This window comes from Hyperoodon ampullatus, assembly GCF_949752795.1.
Source record: "Hyperoodon ampullatus genome assembly, chromosome: X".
Taxonomy (NCBI): Eukaryota; Metazoa; Chordata; class Mammalia; order Artiodactyla; family Ziphiidae; genus Hyperoodon; species Hyperoodon ampullatus.
This window is the reverse complement of record NC_136913.1, coordinates 99,084,680-99,106,375: the sequence shown is the minus strand read 5'-3', so window position 1 is coordinate 99,106,375 and position 21,696 is coordinate 99,084,680. Positions and strand designations below refer to the sequence as shown.

General features: G+C 33.7%; 1 pseudogene across 1 annotated transcript; it reads left to right on the top strand.

Annotated features, from left to right (window-relative positions):
• The first annotated feature begins 294 nt into the window (after positions 1-294).
• Positions 295-803, top strand: LOC307069777 (small ribosomal subunit protein uS5-like; annotated as a pseudogene). Its single transcript has one exon. The product of its transcript is annotated as a small ribosomal subunit protein uS5-like (transcript).
• The last annotated feature ends 20,893 nt before the right edge of the window (positions 804-21,696 follow it).

Sequence of the window (21,696 nt, the reverse complement as noted above, 5' to 3'; positions counted from 1 at the left end):
CGTGAGCTGGGATTCATTTGTCTGGTCACCTCATTATCATCCATCTTAATGTTGACAGACAACAGATCTCTAGGAGAAAGGGATGACAGATGGGAAAATACCAAAGGGGAAAAAGTTTGGGATCATAAAATCTGAAACTGAGCTAGAAGGTTGCTGTTGTACTGGGTTGGTTATCTATAGAGGAAACAAGTAGGATAGGGTATAGAGAATCCTGAAAAGAGATGTGATTCCCAAATTTCTGAGTGGAATAAGCTCATTTAAAACATACCTAGATCTTCTCCGTGAAAACACCAAATGGTGGATGACGCTGGTGCATTTGTCGCCACTGGGGATTACAATGGACATGTTGGTTTGGGTGTCAAGTGCTCAAAGGAGGTAGCCACTGCCATCTGTGGGGTCATCATTTTGGCCAAGCTCCCCACCATCCCCGTGCAGCGAGGCTACTTGGGTATCAAGATCAGCAAGCCCCATACCATCCCTTGCAAGGTGACTGGCCACTGTGCATCTGTGCTGGTGTGCATCATCCCTGCCCCCAGGGACACTGGCGTGGTCTCAGCCCCTGTGCCCAAGAAGCTACTGATGATGGCCGGAATTGACGACTGCTACACCTCTGCCAGGGGCTGCACCACCACCCTGGGCAACTTTTGATGCCATTTCCAAGACCTACAGTTATCTCACTTCTGATCTCTGGAGAGATGGATGTTCACCAAGTCTCCATATCAGGAATTCACTACCATCATTTAAAGACCCACATCAGAGTTTCCGTGCAGAGGACACAAGATCCAGCTGTAGCCACCACATAGTTTTATATGAGGAAAATAAAGTGAATTAAGCCATTTTAAATAAATAAGTAAGTAAGTAAGTAAATAAATAAATAAATAAGTACCTAAAAAGAGAACCATATCCTCCTTTTCCAGAACAGTAAGAATAATCTGCATCATTATTTCTGGAGTTCAGAAATAGTATATTTCAAGTATCCCCTTGCCCTGTAGTGTTTAATAATAGAATAGATAAACCTAGTTAGGTGCTATCTTACCTGGGAGCTGGTGGCTAGACTATTTGAACTCCCCAGTTCCTTTTTAACAGCAGGACTCTTTATTTTGCTCCTGGGATACAGAATAAACATTGTGCACCTGGAAATGTCAGCAAAAAGCACTTTCAATATTTTTCTATATTAGTGAAAGATAACATTCCTCATGTACAACTGCTAGGACTGCCCATGCTTGCTTTCAAAATAGAACTCTCCAAAGGATCATTCAGACTTCCATCATCTTCAAAAATCAACCCTAGAAATCAATAGGAACCAAAAAATAATTTCATGTAAATCTGCTGTGAAAAAAACTCACCATTCATTTTAACCAAGGGAGTTTACAAAGCGTTAAATTGTCATGTTTTCTGTCTTACATAGCTTTTGATGATGAAAACATTACACTGTAAAATTTTCAAAAGTGGATAAATCACTATAAGTATTTAAAAACTTAAAAATAAAAGCTTATAAATAGGTAAATGGGCAAGTGGAATAAACATTAGATGTAATGATAATAAAATTTGTGATTGAACAGTTGATGTCTAAAGGCTTAACAGTCATTCTATTTCAGCACGATGTGTAGTATCAATATATCCTATTATGTTTGAAGATTATGCATATTTCATATGATACATATATGTACGATACATATAGGAACAAAGACTTAATTTGGCCTCAAGCTGACTCTCCATTCTTAAACATTACTATATCTGTTCTTACTATTCCCCTTGTTCCAGCCACACTGGTCAAAAACTGTATATTTTAGAATATGTCCTATTTTCCTATCTATGCTTTTGTTTATATTTTGTTCTCACTGTAAGATGCTTTCCCTCTAGGATTCCCACCTTCCATGCTAATCTGTCTTATTTCCTTATGGTTTACATATTCATTTAAGTATTTTTTTCCACTTCAGTAAACATTTATTGAGAACCTACTTTGTACAAGGTAATTTTGAAACTTCTGGAGATATATTGAAAAGAAAGTATTTTTTCCATAATAGAAATTAGAGTCTAGTGAGGGAGAGAGACATGAAAAACATGAAAATAAAAATGTAAACATTCTAGGAAGGAAAAAAAAAGCTAGGTGTAATATGGGAGAGCAATTTTGTGACGTACTTTAGGTTGGACGATCAGGAAAAGCCCCAGAAATATGAATAAGGCACCAACCAAGTGAAATATAAGGGGAAAAATAGGTAGATGGAGTAGCACGTGCAAACTTTCTTAAGTGGGAATATGCTACATGAATTTGAACAGAAACAATAGAAAAGCCAGTGTGACTGCAGTATAGTGAGGGGGAAATGTGGCACAACCTGAGGTGTGAGAGATGGACAACCATCAAGTCATATAAGATCGTATATATCATGGTAAGTGTTTTACTGCCTAGAGTAATAAGATCATAAGAGTATCAGAAATTGTTGTAAGTATTTTACTTGTATCATCACTTTGAATCCTCGTGAAGACTCTATTAGATAGGTACTATCAGTACTCCCATTTTAAAGATAACAAAAGTGAGGAACACAGAGGTTAAGTGACTTGCCCACAGTCACTAGTAAGTAGTACAGACAGGATTCAAACTCAGTTGGTCTGGTCCTAGGACCAGAGTTCTTTATCTCTCAGTAAGTATGATAGGAAGCAATAGGAGGGTTTTTAACAGGAGGCTTATGTGTTGAGATTTACAGGTTTTAAAAATAATTCTGGTTGAATTGGGAAGAACTGCTTGAAAGTGAGCAAAAGGGGAAGTAGGGAAAATATTAGGAGGCTATTACAATAGTCTAAGTGAGAAATTACAGTGCCTTGGCCCCTGGTAGAGTAAGAAAAAATAAATGGATTAAAAATATATCTTTTGGGCTTCCCTGGTGGCGCAGTGGTTGAGAGTCCGCCTGCCGATGCAGGGGACATGGGTTCGTGACCCGGTCTGGGAGGATCCCGTATGCCACGGAGCGGCTAGGCCGGTGAGCTATGGCCGCTGAGCCTGTGGGTCCGGAGCCTGTGCTCCGCAACGCGAGAGGCCACAACAGTGAGAGGCCTGCGTACCGCAAAAACAAAAACAAAAACAAACAAACAAAATATATATATATATATCTTTTAAAAATATTTTTTTCAATGTGTAGGTAAAATGAATGCGTTTTGGTAATGTACTAGATCTGGAGAAGGAAGAGAGAGTGCAAAGTAACATATTTGAGGCATGGTCGTCTTGCAGATCATCATCATATCCTTGGTTTGCTTGCAGTTATAAGTGAACTCAGGCATTCTTTATGTGGTAACTGTGAAGTAGGCTTTTTTTTTTTTTTTTACTAATTTAGTTCCCCCAATTTCTGCTGTATGAAACCTAATGTGGCATATTTAATTTATCAAAATTTCATTTTTTACACTAAGAATATTAAATATAAAAAAGAAACAAGAACACTTCCTCACCTCCAATGTCATCAATAATCTTGAATCATAAGGATCGTAAGGCTTAACACCCGAAGAACATCAACTGCCTCATCCTGATTGTTAAGTTTCACATTGAATCCTTGGCAACTGGTATGCATCATGGATTTATCTATCTACTCTCCTTTTGACTACTACCAATGTCAAATAGAATTTTATATTTTGTGGCAAAAAGCTCACCAAATTTACCATGTAATTTCCATAGCAAAAGTCAGTGATCAATAGGTGGGGTAGAGGAAAGCATGATCCTTTCCAAATTGATTCTAGAAATTGAATGCGAAAGGTCACCATATGCATGTGGAGATGTCATGTGTTCTCTACACTCCTGGGTCTCTCTATAGAATCACATATTAGTAGTGATTACCAGTTAATATATAGCAGAGCTCTGGTCTGTCACTTGATTTCTCAGCATCCTTTTATAAAACAATATTATGCAAAATAATAATAGAATTATACTTTTTGTACTGTTTAGTACCAGAGTTTACCAGCTTTAGTTTCTCCTTTGATCTTCCGCTCATTCAAAATCTGTCTCTCTTTTTGTTTTGTTGATGGGGGGATGGGTGAAATAGGTGAAGGAATTTAAGAGGTATGGACTTACAGTTATAAATAGTCAAAGGGATGTAATGTACAGCATAAGGAACATGGTCAATAGTACTGTAATAACTTTCTATGGGGACACATGGTGATCATTTCATAATGTATTATCATAATGATCATTTTGTTATGTATTTATATGTAGAGTCACTATGTTGTATACCTGAAACTAACATCATATTTTATGTTAACTATATTTCAATTAGCAAAAAATCTGGTTCTCAGTATCATGTATCCTTGTAATATGTGGTTATTTTATGCTCCCTGATTTTCCAAAAGCTTACATACATGTATGTATGTATATAGATGGGTATGAATGCTGAGAAATGCTTTAGTTCACTTGAAAAATCACTATTGTTTTAAAATTTGATTATAACTTTCTCCAAAGATCAGAATTTTTTATATGTATTTCAAGATATATCCTCAGTATTTATCAGGTATTCTTTTTTTTAAAAATTAATTAATTAATTAATTTTTGGCTGTGTTGGGTCTTCGTTTCTGTGTGAGGGCTTTCTCTAGTTGCAGTGAGTGGGGGCCACTCTTCATCGCGGTGTGTGGGCCTCTCACTGTCGCGGCCTCTCTTGTTGTGGAGCACAAGCTCCAGACGCGCAGGCTCAGTAGTTGTGGCTCACGGGCCTAGTTGCTCCGCGGCATGTGGGACCTTCCCAGACCAGGGCTTGAACCCATGTCCCCTGCATTGGCAGGCAGATTCTCAGCCACTGCGCCACCAGGGAAGCCCCAAGATCAGAATTTTTGATCACTACAGTAAATATCTATCACTGGCTTTTGGTGAGGTTGAGCTATATACAGTGTAAGACAGATGGAAGCCTCTCTACCAAACTGTCACTATTTTCAGGAACTAAAATTCTCCCTGAATGTGTCCCATATTTACAAAATGTTATTGAAAGTGAATGGTACAAATGGAGAAGCAGTATGTGTGAAAATTAACTGATTCATCCATATGCCTATTGGATTCACATCTGAAGAGTTTATTTTACCTAGTGGGAAATTATTTCACTCTTACTTAATTAATAGGACCTCTCCAGTGGCTATCAGATAAAGTTGAAACTTTTCAACGTGATGTTCAATGCCCACACACAATCAGGGACCCCTACTTCTTTAGCTTTACCTTCCACTTTTCCTGTACATGAAACCTCTTCTTCAATTAAACCAAGCTCCTATTGACCCCTGACATTTAAAAATATGTATATATATAAAATTTATCATATGCCTAGAATATTTTCCTTTTGCTCATAATACTGGCTAGTCTTCTATAGCCAATCCAAATTCATTCAATTATTCACTCATTCAGTAACTGAAAACCACCTGCTTTGTATGTGGTTATGAATGAGATAGCCAGAAAAATAAATTCTAAGATTTTAAAAAGTATAATTCTTGTTTGTTTTTTCTGACATGTTAGAAACAGGATTCAAGGACTCAAAAATAAATATTGTGGGTTTTCTAAGCAAAGTGCTTAGATGATTTCAAACTTTTAGCAATGAATACACATGTTTTAGGGCAAGGATAATGTTTTACCATTTTTAATCTCAGACAACTCCCTTGTAATCTCTCTTACTGTAGATGATTTCACATTTAAAGAACTCTTGAAGAAAAAAATAGACTCCTTATGTATGCACTGTGGCCCCACAGTAATTCTGTTTTGGGAACGAAACTATAAGTAGCATATATCCAGAAGTGGCTGAACTAGGAACCAATTAAATGACCTCAAATCAATATTCATTTTGAGAATAGCATGCAATCCAAAAGCACAATGAATGCTAGTTAGATCGAGAATAGAAATCCTCAGTCATTCCTTGTTGATTTCTAAAGTAATGTTTTACCAAAGACAGGGAATCTACCAGTGATACTACCAATTGTGGACAGTGAAGTCAAATACATAATAGTGACTCCATTGAATATATCTCTAGACTCATAATTACCTTTAAAGGCAATGGCTTCATATTGTATGGCCTGTTTTTTAAATAAACCTTTTATTTTGACTTCATTGTGGATTTGTATGAAATTGTAAAAAATAATATAGATTCCATGTACCTTTATCCAGTTTCCCCAATTGTAACATGTCAGAAAACTATAGTATAATATCACAACCAAGACATTGACATTCATGTAATCCACCTATCTTATTCAGCTTTCCTTAGTTTTACTTGCACTCATTTGTGTGTATATATTTGTGTTTAGTTCTGTGCAACTTTATCACATGTAATACTTCCTTAATTCACATAGTGATTGTGAAATTTATCCACATTGTTTCAAATTCATTCTTTTCCACTGTGATACAGTGTTCGCAGATATGAATATCCAAAATTTATCTATTTTACTATTGATGAGATATTGTGATTATTTCAAGTTTTCCTCTATTACCAAGAATATGGCTATGAATATTCCATTTCTTTTGGTGCACATGTATAAGTGTTTCCATTGGGTATATACCTAGGAATCAATTTGCTAGTCACAGGATATATGTTCAGCTTTAGTAGGTACTGCCAAGAGTAGCTGTACCAATTTCCTTACTCTCCAACGATATATAGGATTCTTATTGCTCTCTGTATTATAACACTTGGTAATATCAGTATTGAAAATTGCAGCCATTGTGGATGCTATGTACCATTATCTTATTGTATTTTTTTTTTTTTTTTTGTGGTACGCGGGCCTCTCACTGTTCTGGCCTCTCCAGTTGCGGAGCACAGGCTCCGGACGCGCAGGCTCAGCGGCCATGGCTCATGGGCCCAGCCGCTCCACAGCATGTGGGATCTTCCCAGACCGGGGCACGAACCTGTGTCCCCTGCATCGGCAGGTGGACTCTCAACCACTGCGCCACCAGGGGAGCCCTATCTTACTGAAATTTTAACTTGCATTTGCCTAAGGACTAATTAGATTAAGCATTTTTATATATTTATATATATTTATAATATATATTTATTGGACATTTGGATACTCTCTTTTATGAGTATTGTCTTTCCTTTTCTTACTGATTAGTAGAAGTTCTTTAAGCATTCTGGATATGATCTATGGAAAGTTTTAAGTCATTTTTGTCTTTGGTTTTGAGAAACTATGATGTATCTTGTGGGTTTTTTTTCCTACTTAACATCAACTTTCAAGTACTATTAATAGTAATTTTTAAAATGTGAAAGTAAAGGTAATTCATTCAATTACTTTTAAAAATGGACATTAGCGTAAAACAAACGTTAAAATAAAACATAGAATCTCTGGTCTTATATGTATGTAATTGTTACCTGGGCATCTTTTTCAAAATATCCCAAAAAGGGAAATATCAAGCAAATTTTTCCTTTATATTAACCTATTGATTCATATTCTGTTCACTACAAGTTTGTGATAAAAATTTAACTAAATTGGTTTATCAATTTCACAACATGCTAGTGTATATAACATTGTTATAAAAAATCTCAGATTTTAGAATCATCCAGTTACATACAGTTTTATTTAATTCAACATTCTTTACATCAATCAGGAAGTATTGTATGATTTCCTTTAGATCTTGAAGATCATAAATCTACCTCAGAATTTTTTATATAGATATTTAAGTCAGAGGCCCAATTCTACATTTAAGTAAAATCAGTGACACCCTAGAACATTCCATTTCCTACAGTTAAAATTGTTAAATAGACCTGTGAGGAAGTAGCCTATGTCCCTTTAAGTATGTTATTTTTCTTATTCATATAACTCCTGTTTTACTTGTACTCATCTATATTGTCCGCATGTGTGTTTAGCTCTATACGATTTTATCACATGTGTAGGTTTGTGTATTCACCACCACAGTCAAGATACAGTACAGTTCTGTCATCACAGAGACCCCTGTGTTGTCCTTTTATAACATGCCAACTTCCCTATGGCCACCCATCCCTAATCCCTGGCAACCACTGATCTGTTTTTCCTCTCTATAATTTTAGTATTTCAAGAATGTTATATAAATTGAACCATGTAGTATGTAATCTTTTGAGATGGTTTTTTTCACTCAGAATAATATCCTTCAAGTTCATTCAAGTTGTATGTATCAATAGTTCATTCCCTTGAGTTATGAGTAATATATTCCTTAGTAAGAATGAACCACAGTTTACCCATTCTCCGATTGGAAGACATCCAGGCTATTTACAGTTTGGGGCTATAACAAATAAAGCTGCAGTGAACATTCATGTATAGGTTTTTATGTGAACATAAGCTTTTATTTCTTGGGGCTAAAAAACTACTGCCTAGTCCAAAGTCATGAAAATTTATTCCTTTTTTTCCACAGAGTTTTTTTGGCCTCTCCCGTTGCGGAGCACAGGCTCTGGACGTGCAGGCTCAGCGGCCATGGCTCACGGGCCCAGCTGCTCCGCAACATGTGGGATCTTCCCAGACCAGGGCACGAACCCACGTCCCCTGCATCAGCAGGCGGACTCTCAACCACTGCGCCACCAGGGAAGCCCCTTCCACAGAGTTTTATACTTTCACCTAATACAGTTAGGTCTATGATGTATTTTGAGTTAATATTTATATATGGTATGAGGTAGTCATCTAAATTCATCTTTTTGCATGTGGATGTACAATTGTCCCAGCACCGTTTTTCAAAGTCTATTCTTTGCCATTGAATTTTCTCAGCACCCTTGTCAAATATTCATTGACCAGAATATAAGGGTTTACTTCTGGGCTCTCCATTACCCTCCTTTCATCTTCTTGTCTATTTCTATGGCAGTGCTAAACTGACTTGATCACTGTGGCTTTGTAGAAGGTTTTGAAATCAGAGATCATAAACTGTATTCTTTTCAAGAATGTTTTGGCTATTTTGGGTCCTTTGACCCAAAATTTGGGTCCTTCCCTATCAGTTTTAGGATCATCTTGTCAATTTCTACAGAGAAGCCAACTGGGATTCTGACAGGTATCTCATTGAATCTGTAGATCAATTTGGGGAATATTGCCATCTTAACAAAATTAATTCTTGCAATCTATGAACACATGATGTCTTTCTATTTATTTAGATTTTCCTAAACTACTTTCAACATTTTTTATAGTTTTCAGTGTATAAGTCTTGTATTTCCTTTGTTAAACTTATTCCTATTTTTATTTTTGATGCTTTTTGAATGAATTATTTTTTTAATTTAATTTTTGATATTTTATAGCTAGTATATAGAAATACAACTAATTTTGTATATTGGTTATGTATCCTTCAACCTTGCTGGAATTGTTTTTAGCTTTGGCTAGAACTTCAATCCATTGTTGAACAGAAGTGGGAAGAACAGACATCCCTGTTTTATTCCTGATATTATGGCAAATTTTCAGTCTTTCATAATTAGTATGATGCTAGTTATAGATTTTCTGTAGATGCCTTTATCAGGTTTAGAAAGTTCCCTTCTACTCATAGTTTTTGAGTACTTTTTTTTTTTGGATCATGAAAGGGTTTTGAATTTCAGATGAATAATTGGTTGTTAATTTTATTGAAGCTGCCTTGTGATAAGTCACTTCGCTCTCGCTGCTTTCAAGATTCTCTCTTTGTCTTTCAACAGTTTGATTATGATGTGACTATTTGTGGGTCACTTTGAGTTTATCTTATTTAGAGTTTGTTGAGCTTCTTGGATGTATGTATAAATGTTATTCACCAAAATGGGGATTTTTTTGGTCATCATTTCTTCAAATGCTCTTTTTGCCTCTTTCTTTCTTCTTCTGGGAATCTAACTATATGTATGTTGGTGGCTTGATGATTTGCCACAGGTTTCTGAGGCTCTGTTTATTTTTCAACATTTCTTTTTCTGTTCCACAGGCTAGATAATCTTTATTAACCTATATTCAAGTTGACTGCTTATTTATTCTGCCAGCTCAAATCTGAAGTTGAGTCCCTCTAGTAAATTATATTTTATTTCAGTTTTTGTACTTAAAACTCTAGGGTTTCTATTTTAAAAATAATTTTATTATATATGTGATAAGGTTCTAGTAAATATATAAAAGCCTCTTACTAATTATCAATAAAAAACATAATGCTAAGAGAGTAAATTTTAAAAGTTCTTACCACCCCCAAAATTTGTAACTATGTGAGGTGATGAATGTATTAACTAACCTTATTGTATTAACCATGTTGAAATACATTTATCAAATCATTACATCTTATACCTTAAACTTACACACTGTTATATATCAATTATATCTCAATAAAACTGGAAGAAAAAAACAAAAAGACCCATTTATTTAATTTTGCAAACTCAGCAATAATAAATGTATATGTATCTTCCCACCCCACCGAAAAAAGAAACACGTTATCTCCGTGTGTGTGTGTGTGTGTGTGTGTGTATGTGTATGTGTATAAATGATGTTTAGCAACATAGGGTTTGTACTGTATATGCTTTACTTATTGGAACTACATAGATGATTCCTTAGAGTGATTACATATTTTTGTATTATAAGCAATACTGTATTTGAATATCCTTATACGTGCTTCTTTGCATACTTTTGAAATTGTCCTTTCAATGGAATTATCTATTTATGGTAAATTTCTAGTAGAGTTGCTCAGCCAATGAATCTATATAATTTTTATACATATTGCCAAAATATTTTACAGCAACATCAAATCAATTTATACTCTAATCAATACCGAATGGCATTGTCTACTTCCTCATCCTTTTACCAATATACTGGGTGAAAGATGATCACATTCTTGATTAATCCATATTGAGTAGTAATGAAGTCAAATAAGTTTATAGCTTTTTAATAGATAGCTAGTGGGAAGCAGCCACATAGCACAGGGAAATCAGCTCGGTGCTTTGTGACCACCTAGAGGGGTGGGATAGGGAGGGTGGGAGGGAGGCAGATGCAAGAGGGAAGAGGTATGGGGATATATGTATATGTAAAGCTGATTCACTTCGTTATGCAGCAGAAACTAACACACCATTGTAAAGCAATTATACTCCAATAAAGATGTTAAAAAAATTTTTGTATTTTTTTCCTTTTTATTATTATTATTATTTTACAATTGTCTGTACATGCCCTTTGTACATTTTCCTACTAAGTATTTTTCTCTCTTGGATTTATAATATTGTAGCAGATTTTTGCATATATAATATGGAATAGTCTTGTCATATGCAGATATTTTCCAGGTAGTAATTTGCATTTAAATTCTGCTTATTTTCATCTTTGGGCACACAGCATATAGCTGCTTATGTTCATATAATGCAGTCTTCTTTTAAATTTTTTCTTCCAGTTTTATTGAGATATAATTGACATAGAGGACTGTATAAGTTTAAATTGTACAGCATAATTATTTGACTTATTTACATAATGAACAGTTTACCACAAGTTTATTGAATATCCATCATATCATATAGATACAAAGTAAAAGAAAAAGAAAATGTTTTTCCCTTGTGATGATAATTCTTAGGATTTACTCTCTTAACAACTTTCATATAAAATATACAGCAGTGTTAATTATACTAATCATGTTGTACATTACATCCCTAGTACTTATTTATCTTATAACTGAAAGTTTGTAACTTTTAACCACCTACATCCAGTTCCCCATTTCCCACCCCCTACCTCTGGTAACCACAAATCTGATCACTTTCTCTATGAGTCTGTTTGTTTTTGAAGTATAATTGACCTACAACACTATGTTAGTTCCTGGGGTACAACCTAGAAATTTGACATTTCTATACATTACAAAATGATCACCATGATAAGGCTAGTTACCATCTGTCACCATGCAAAGATACTACATTATTATTGACTATCTTCCCCATTCTGTAAATTTCATCCCTGTGACTCACTTATTTTGTAGCTGAAAGTTTGGACCTCTTAATCTCCCTCACCTATTTCACCCATCTCCACTCCCCCCACTCCTTTGGCAACCACCTGTTTGTTCTCCATATCTAGGACTCTGTTTTCATTTTGTTATGTTTGTTCACTTGTTTTGTTTTTAAGATTCCACATATAAGTGAAATCATACATTATTTTTCTTTCTCTGACTTATTTCACTTATCATAATTCCCTAGAAGCCCATTCATGTTGCTGCAAATGGCAAAATTTTGTTCTTTTTTATAGCTGAGTAGTATTCCATTGTATGTATATACCACATCTTCTTTATCCATTCATCTATTGATGGGCACTTAGGTTGCTTCCATATCTTGGCAATTGTGAATAATGCTGCAGTGAACATCGGCATGTGTATATCTTTGAATTAGTGTTTTTGTTTTCTTCAGATAAATACCCAGGAATAGAATTGCTGGGTCATATGGTAGTTCCAGTTTTAATTTTTTGAGGAATCTCCATAGTGTTTTTCATAGTGGCTGCACCAGTTTACATTCTCACCAGCAGTGCACAAGTGTTCCCTTTTCTCCACATCCTTACCAACACTTGTTATTGGTTGTCTTTTTGGTAATAGCCATTCTGACAAGTGTGAGGTCGTAACTCACTGTGGTTTAGGTTTGCATTTCCCTGATAATTAGTGATGTTGAGCATGTTTTCATGTGTCTGTTGGTCATTCGTCAGCCTTCTTTGGAAAAATGTCTATTCAGGTCCTCTGCTTATTTTTAGTCAGATTTTTTTTGATATTGTGTTCTAGGACTTATTTGTATATGTTGGATATTAACCTTTATCCAATATATTGTTTGCAAATATCTTCTCCCATTCAGTAGGTGGCCTTTTTGTTTTGTTGATAGTTTCCTTTTCTGTGCAAAATCCTTTTAGTTTGATATAGTGCCATTTGTTTATTTTTGCTTTTGCTGCCCTTGCCTGAAGAGATAGATCAAAAAAAATATTGCTAAGATCGATGCCAAGGAGGGTACTACCTATGTTTTCTTCTAGGAATTTTATGATTTCAGGTCTTACATTTAAGTCTTTAATCCATTTTCACTTTGTTTTTGTATATAGTATAAGAAAGTAATCCAGTTTGATTCTTTTGCCTGTAGCTATCCAGTTTTCTCACCATCATTTATTGAAGAGGCTGTCTTTTCCCCACTGTGTATATTCTTACCTCCTTTGTTGTAGATTAGTTGACCATATAAATATGGGTTTTTTTTCTGGGCTTGTTATTCTGTTCCACTGATATCTACATGTCTGTTTTTGTGCCAGTACTATACTGTTTTGATTACTGTAGCTTTGTAGTATAGTAGAAATCAGGGAGCATAATTCCTCCAGATTTGTTGTTCTTTCTCAAGATTGATTTGGCTATTTGGGATCTTTTGTGTTTTCACACATGTTTTAGAATCATTTGTTCTAGTTCTATGAAAAATGCTATTGGTTTTTTGATAGGAATTGCATTGAATTAGTAGATTTCCTTGGTTAGTATGGTCATTTTAACAATATTAATTCATCCAAATCCATAAACAGGGTATATCTTTCCATTTGTCTGTGTCATCTTCAAATTCTTTCATCAGAGTCTTCTGTTACTTCCTTAGTTATATTTATTCCTAGGTATTTTATTCTTTTTGATGCAATTGTAATTGGAATTGTTTCCTTAATTTCTTTTTTGATAGCTTGTTGTTAGAGTATAGAAATGCAGTAGACTTCTGTATATTAATTTTGTGTCCTTCAACTTTTCTGAATTCATTTATTAGTTCTATGGGTTCTTGGTGGCATCTTTAGGATTTTCTATATATAGTATCATATCATCTGCAAACAGTGGCAGTTTTACTTTTTCCTTTCCCATTTGGATTCCTTCTATTTCTTTTTCTTGTCTGATTGCTGTGGCTAGGACTTTCAGTACTATGTTGAATAAAAGTGGTGAGAATAGGCATCCTTGTCTTAATCCTGATCTTAGAGGAAATACTTTCAGCTTTTCACTATTGAGTATGATGTTAGCTGTGAGCTGTTTTTTTACGGCCTTTATTATATTGAGGTATGTTCCCTCTATATCCATTTTGTTGAGAGTTTTTATCATAAATAGATGTTGAATTTTTGTAAAAGCTTTTTCTGTATCTATTGAGATGATCATAAGATTTTTATTCTTTTCTTTGTTAATGTGGTGAATCTATCAGTCTTTTTCTTAATGGTCTCTGCCTTTAATGCCATACTTAGAATGGCAATTGTCCTCTTCTTTATATTTAAATATTCACCAATATTTTCTGGTTCTTTAAGTTTTTTCATTTTAGACCTTGATCTTTTTATTATATCTGGAATTTATTTGTATACACTATATGAAAAAGGGATTTAAGTTTTTATCAAATTATTAACTAGTTTTTCCACCTACTAAATGATTCATGTTTTCCCCACTGATATTAAGCTACCTTTAGCATATACTAAAAACTTGCATGTAATTGCATCTGTTCCTGGCCTTTCTATGCTATTCTAGAATTTTGTTCTTGCAGCAATGAGATTTTGTTTTAATTTTTTTTCTTTTATAATATGTTTTGGAAGTCTGTCACTGATTTTTGTTATTCTTAAAAATATTTCCACACACTTGTCACTTTCCATTTCAAATAAACTTAATCATTTAAAATATTTATGACCTTTAGTAAAATTGTTAGATCTTTATCATGAGTCTTGTACATTGTTTATTTAGTTTATTATCTAGGTACTTTCCTTTGTTTGTGTATGTTTAAAGTAAAGGAGATTTCTTTTTTCTTTTTTTTTCCCACACACACTGTATTTTATTTTTACAAGAGATAAATAAACTGACACCAAACATTGTAAATGGATGACCACAACAAAAGTGACAATGATTGCAATTACCAAACACGAAACACACTCATACTATGTCATAATATTGACATTCAGTCCAGTAATCCTCCACTGTAACAGCTCCTTTATTTGCAGTGATAATTGATTTGTATATTTTTTGCCTCTGAGTCCTTGTGGGATTTTTTTTATTCAAACAAAGTCACAAAAATTATAATCATCCTCATCAGTTCACTCAGTCCCATGTAATTAATTTTTTTTTCATCTTGATCTTTTGTTAGCACTTTTATGAATTCATCAGTTTTCAATTAGAGTTCTGAAAATGCTTATTCATTCAGTTCAGCAGTATAGTCAGTTACCAGAAACCTGTACTTGTCAGTCTTTTCCATGAATTCCTTGAAGATGAAACCCTTTTATAGGAACACATTTGCAAAAGCATCAGAGTACACCCAGAACTGTCTGTAAATGACAAAAGACTTAAAAATGACCACGGTTAAAGATTTGATGAAAGTTCATAATAATGCAATTGACAAGGAAATTTAGTTATTTCTGAGATATAAATTTTAAAGTAATAACTAGAATTATGACTTATAACATCATACCAGAGCATATAAGATTTTTAGAAATTTCATGTAATGTCTGAAACATTTATGTTAACATATTTCCATACAAATAACCCAAAGAAAGTTTAGTATTAGTTGTTTTGTTTGTTTGGTTGGTTTTTTATACTGCAGGTTCTTATTAGTCATCAATTTTATACACATCAGTGTATACCTGTCAATCCCAGTCGCCCAATTCAGCACACCACCATCCCCACGCCACCGTGGTTTTCCCCCCTTGGTGTCCATTCGTTTGTTCTCTACATCTGTGTCTCAACTTCTGCCCTGCAAACCGGTTCATCTGTACCATTTTTCTAGGTTCCACATACATGCGTTAATATACGATATTTGTTTTTCTCTTTCTGACTTACTTCACTCTCTATGACAGTCTCTAGATCCATCCACGTCTCAACAAATGACTCAATTTCATTCCTTTTTATGGCTGAGTAATATTCCATTGTATATATGTACCACATCTTCTTTATACATTCATCTGTCGATGGGCATTTAGGTTGCTTCCATGACCTGGCTATTGTAAATAGTTCTGCAATGAACATTGGGGTGCATGTGTCTTTTTGAATTATGGATTTCTCTGGGTATATGCCCAGTAGTGGGATTGCTGGATCATATGGTAATTCTATTTTTCGTTTTTTAAGGAATCTCCATACTGTTCTCCATAGTGGCTGTATCAATTTACATTCCCACCAACAGTGCAAGAGGGTTCCCTTTTCTCCACACCCTCTCCAGCATTTGTTGTTTGTAGATTTTCTGATGATGCCCATTCTAACTGGTGTGAGGTGATACCTCACTGTAGTTTTGATTTGCATTTCTCTAATAATTAGTGATGTTGAGCAGCTTTTCATGTGCTTCTTGGCCATCTGTATGTCTTCTTTGGAGAAATGTCTATTTAGGTCTTCTGCCCATTTTTGGATTGGGCTGTTTGTTTCTTTAATATTGAGCTGCATGAACTGTTTATAAATTTTGGAGATTAATCCTTTCTCCGTTGATTCGTTTGCAAATATTTTCTCCCATTCTGAGGGTTGTCTTTTCGTCTTGTTTGTAGTTTGTTTTATTGTGTTACTTTATAATTATTTCTGATGTAAAGAAAAGTTTTTTATTTTTCATATTCATATAAAGTACTTGAATTAATTTTAAAAGTTCTTTTATTTGAATTTTTGGTGTTTTTCTTTTAGGTAGTCATATTATCTGCAATTAATGTTAACTGATAGTTATACCTTTTATTTATGTATTTATTTAACTTCATTGATAAAAATCTCCAACATATACTTTCATATAATAATCAAGGTGCTATTATATCTCATTATCTTTTTTTCTTTGACTTAACAGGAGTGACTGTAGTATTTTATAAACAAGATATTGTTCATTTTATGTTTAGAATATATATTTTTGTAATGTCAAGAATTATTCCTTCCATTCCTAATTTGTCAAAAATTTAATTTTTTTCAACTAAGAATGCATTTGGAATTTATCAGATAGGTTTTTAGTATCTTTCAATATCATCATATGGTTTTTCTTCTGTGATATGCTAATGTAATTAATCATAGTAAATCCAGCTTCTAATATTTTTCCATTCGGAGTCTTAAAGAGTTTTTTTCCTGTCTTTTAAATTAGTCATACATTTTAAAGGATTCAAAGGGATAACCTTGACTTAAAAACATATTGTGGAACAACAGATATGCAAATATGATTGCATTTATATTTTATGGAAATGCATAATCAGGATATTTGCTGGGTGAGGTTGATCTGTAAAAGACAAGAGGAAAGCTGGAATATATTGCCATTTCTACGCCTACTTGTCTTCACTTCTTTACCTCTAAAGAAGTGCTCTGTTAAAGTACTTAGCTCATTTAGATGTTGTTGTATAAGTGGTCTTAGGAATTTGTATGCATTTTTGTCTGTGCCTATCTATGTGCATACTATGTATACAGTATTTTTTGTCTTAGAACATAAATGTTCTCTCCTCCTCCAGCCTATCAACATTGCTGTCCAACTGATTCCTAGCCCCACTGAAACTTTTTAGGGTTTCCTAAGTTACATGTTTCTATTTATCTTGTTGAATGGCTGTTTGTACTTCTTTTTCTTAGTCTTAGAAAATAAGAGAATCTAAAAACCAATAGAAGCTACTGTATTGAATACAATGGTTGTTTCTGTGGGAACATAAGACTGTCATTTACCATTGACTCAATTCCTTTTCAACTCTCTCTCACTCTGATCTGTTAGTCAGATCCCCAGTCGTTAGCTCATTTATTCTTTTGTAATAAGTTAATTGAGATAAAGTAATTAAATGATTCAGTTAGCTTTCTAAGTCTTGTTCAAACACCATGATTATCTACATTTTAGTTTGCTCAGTGAATTTCTTAAGTGTTCTTAAGTAGGTTTGCTTATAATTTGTTTAATTTTATAAGGAAAATGCCTAAGCATCATGACTTGTAGCATATTACAACACACGTGTTGCTGTTTCTTACCCTAGATGTTTTTCCTAAATGTCCACTTTAATGATGTTTTATGTACCCCACCTAGCACAGTAAATGATTATTAGTGTGGCAAATCATTCAAAAAGAAGTTTCAATGTGATATCTATAAATATCTATGCATATTCTTAATTCAAAGTAGTGTAGTGCTTTCTGTTCTTTTTAAGAGTTCCAATTATAAATTATTAGTCACAAAATATAATTTAGAAGTAAGCACAAAAGTGTTAATTTAGATCAATTTCACATTTGTAAAGCAAAAGAAAAAAAACTTCATAAAGGAAAAAAAGGAAAAATGCATTAAAAATATATCTTTCATGAGCTTTTAATTCTACCTGCAGTGTATGCTATAATACCGTAATCCAATCAGGTAATTATTTAGACTTAAAATAAATTTTAGGACTTTTTTTTGTTCTTGCTATTTTTCTATGGTATGCATTTAGAACTTCAAGTACAACACCAATAATAAATCACTGTGTAGATAACAATTAATGTTCCTTGTTTCTCATGTTTTCCAAGACTGTCAAGAGATAGTAAACTAAATTGAATCAGTAATATTTTTGATACCTTCTTATATTGTAGTTGATTTTGTTAATAAAGTAGCAGTAACATAATGTTTGTTTGGTTAATGGCAATGTGCATCAGAGTTGAAAAACATTCTTGTAAGTTGGCCTTGTTTAAATTTGACTTTAGTTTGAAAAAATTCAGAGCTACCTACAAGCAGATTTATATGGTATTTTTATCAGTAGAGTGGAAGATTGTTTTGTTGCTGTTAACATTTGTAGTGTAAAAAAAGAATTATTTAAATTCAAACAGACTCATCTACAGCTTATTTGTCATGACAGAGATTACTTCTGAATGTAATTACCTTGTATCAAAGAATGATCATAGGAATTAAGTCTGCAACATCAATATCAATTACCTTTTCTTTTTAAGGGTTAGCTAGAATACTAAATGGAAGTCATTAATAATAGCGTTTCCATTGTTTTTCCAAAGAATGGACATAGAGCAATATGAATATAAATAAGCAAAGTATTTCTCACTCACTGCTCCTAATAATTCCTTATTTCTTTGACAAGTTTAGCCTTTTATTTAGTGTTTCTCAAATTGTTTTGTGATTCACTTGCATTAGAATCACATAAGGTAACAGTTAAAATGAAGACTTCTGCATTCTGTCTCAGGTGGGCTAAGTCAGACTCTCTAGGTGAGGGCCTGGGAATATGAATTTTCCATTTCCCAGGGTGATTCTGAGGCTCAGTAAAAAGGTTGTGAACACCCATTTGCATGCTAATGGCTGCAAAAGCTGTATCTGTAGCAAAAATCTCTTCTGAGAGCCAGACCTATATTTACCCCTAGTTATCTCATATAACTGAGACACAGGGTCACAAAGGGATCTCTTTATCTCTCCACCTGACTCACAACACACACACACACACACACACACACACACACACACACATGAACACACAGACATACACACTCCTTCCCCCTTGATCTGTGCTCCTTCTTTTGAAGTCTAATGCCAACCAACCACCACAGCATTATTTCAACCACAATGATTTAATCACCAAGTCCTTCAATTCTATCTTTTCATATCCACTTCCCTCTTGTTGGATAACACATCTTTTTCACTGATTTCCCTAGTTCTTTTTGGTCCCTCTCCAAAATTTTCTCCAAGCAACAGCAATAATAATCCTTATAAAGTACAAATATGATCATGTAACTTCCCTGCTTAAAACCCACCTCACTGGTCCCCTATAAGCATCAAGATAAAAGTCCACATTTACTAAATTCTCATAACTACATATCATCTTCATGATAGGATTAATCTTTATCTTTCCATTTATTTTACCATTCCTCCTTCTCCCCATTGGCACATTTTGTTCCAGTTTTACAGAACTAACAATTTTCAGTTTTAGGAATAAGTTATACTGTTTCTTTCCTCCATAGCATGTATCAAGTCATTATGAAAATTTCCATTTATTTATTTGTTTCCTCCTCTGGATGTAAATTGTTCACCTCTCTATCCCCAGTGCCAAGCACAGTTCCTAGTACATAGTGTCAGCTCAAAAATTCTTCTTGATTGAATATATAAATAATGAATAACAGTATCTATTTATATCTATTAATAATATATAATATAGCATTTAAAGACATGGGCTCTGAAAACATTCTCTCAATTAAACTCTGGCTTTGCTACTTATTTGGCCTCAAAAAATTTACTTAAATTTCTCTGTGTGTTAGGTCACTAATCTTTAAAGTTATAATAATAGGATCTATCCACTAAGATTTTCATGAAGACTCTATGAGAAAATACATATAAAGTTGTTAGAACGTGCCAAGCACACAGAAGGTACTCAATAAATGTTAGCTACAATTTTTACTTCTTTCATGCTTCAAGATTTATTCCCCACCTCTAAGATAAGTCATCATTTTATCCATTTCGATTTTTTCATCTGCTCTCAGTTATCATCTTGGAAGAGTCATATTTGTTTTAGTCTATCTATAATGGATTGTCTCTCCATACCCTCTATCATTTTAGAGATTCTTCTCTGGATCTTCCCTAGCTGAGATTGTTAGGTGTGATGAGCAGAATTTTAAACAATATCCTTGATGAGTTGATATACTCAAAGGAAAAATATGTTTAGTTTCTATAGAATTTCCTGATAATATGAAATACTTTTTTTGTCTAGGTAACCATATCAACATTTTGGAGTAATATCTTCAGGGAACAGTATATCAGAACATCAAGATCATAATAATTTCCTGGAGGAATAATTGATAGCTCTAAACCCACATCTCAAATCCTGTGCTTGAATAAGAGTTTTTCTGACAACGGAAGGATTTTTTGTTATTTATTTTAATGATAATTAATAAATGGTTCAGCCTTGGGGCGGGCTTATACCAATACAGTATTATTTCTCACTTGGTCAGTTCTTAAAAAGATTTATTAAGGGCAAGAAGTCAGTTGTACAAGATGAGGGAAATGGAAATTTTATAAATATTTGTATATAAAAATTTATAAGATATTATAAGATTTGAATCCTCATTTTACTTTGGCTATTTCAGAATGTATATTATCATTTCAGAGAATTCCAAAATAATAGTTTCCTAAATAATATACTTTTTAAAAAGTTTTGCAGCAATACTATAAATAAAAGGTTTTAAGGGACATTTTAACTTTTTCCAAAACAAATCAAAGAATCAGCATTTTAGACATGGAAAAGATTTCAGAAATTATCTATCCCAATTCATAAACATATGGAAGCAGGACCAGAACTTATATGTGACTTACCTGATGTCACACAGCTGGACAAGTGTCAAGATCAAACTTGTGTGCTGACTCTCAATTTATTGTTTTTATCAAACAACATTACTAATCAAATTGGTTTATTATAATAAGGAAATATTTATAATTAGAAAACAACAATGACAGAATTGATATGGAGGGAAGAATGCTACAACACAACTTAAAATGACCAGGAGGGGTAATTATAACAAAAAAAAAATTTATAATGAGTAGAGAAGTTTATAGCGTGTTAAGAACTTCAGTGGACACAAAACAATACTCATATACCTTGAAGAATTGTACTGAAATTGATCTTTTATTGGGGAGGACAAGCATTTATATGTAGGGGCAATAAATACAATTTATTTGGAAACTTTAGAAGGAGGTTTGTTCTTTAAATAAATCTCATAAAATACTGTAAATAACAATTATAAAAATGAGCAACCACACTCTACATATGTATCTATTAAAGTGTGGTTTGCTGACCATTTGCATTAGAATCAATGAGGATTCCTTTTTAGACAACTAGTTTCCTAGATCCTCATCTTGGGCCCCATCTCAGAACTGCAAAATCAGAATCTATGGGGATAGGGCCTGGGATTGCGTTTTATGGTCACCACACACACCCCTCACCACCTTGATTCTCTTGCAG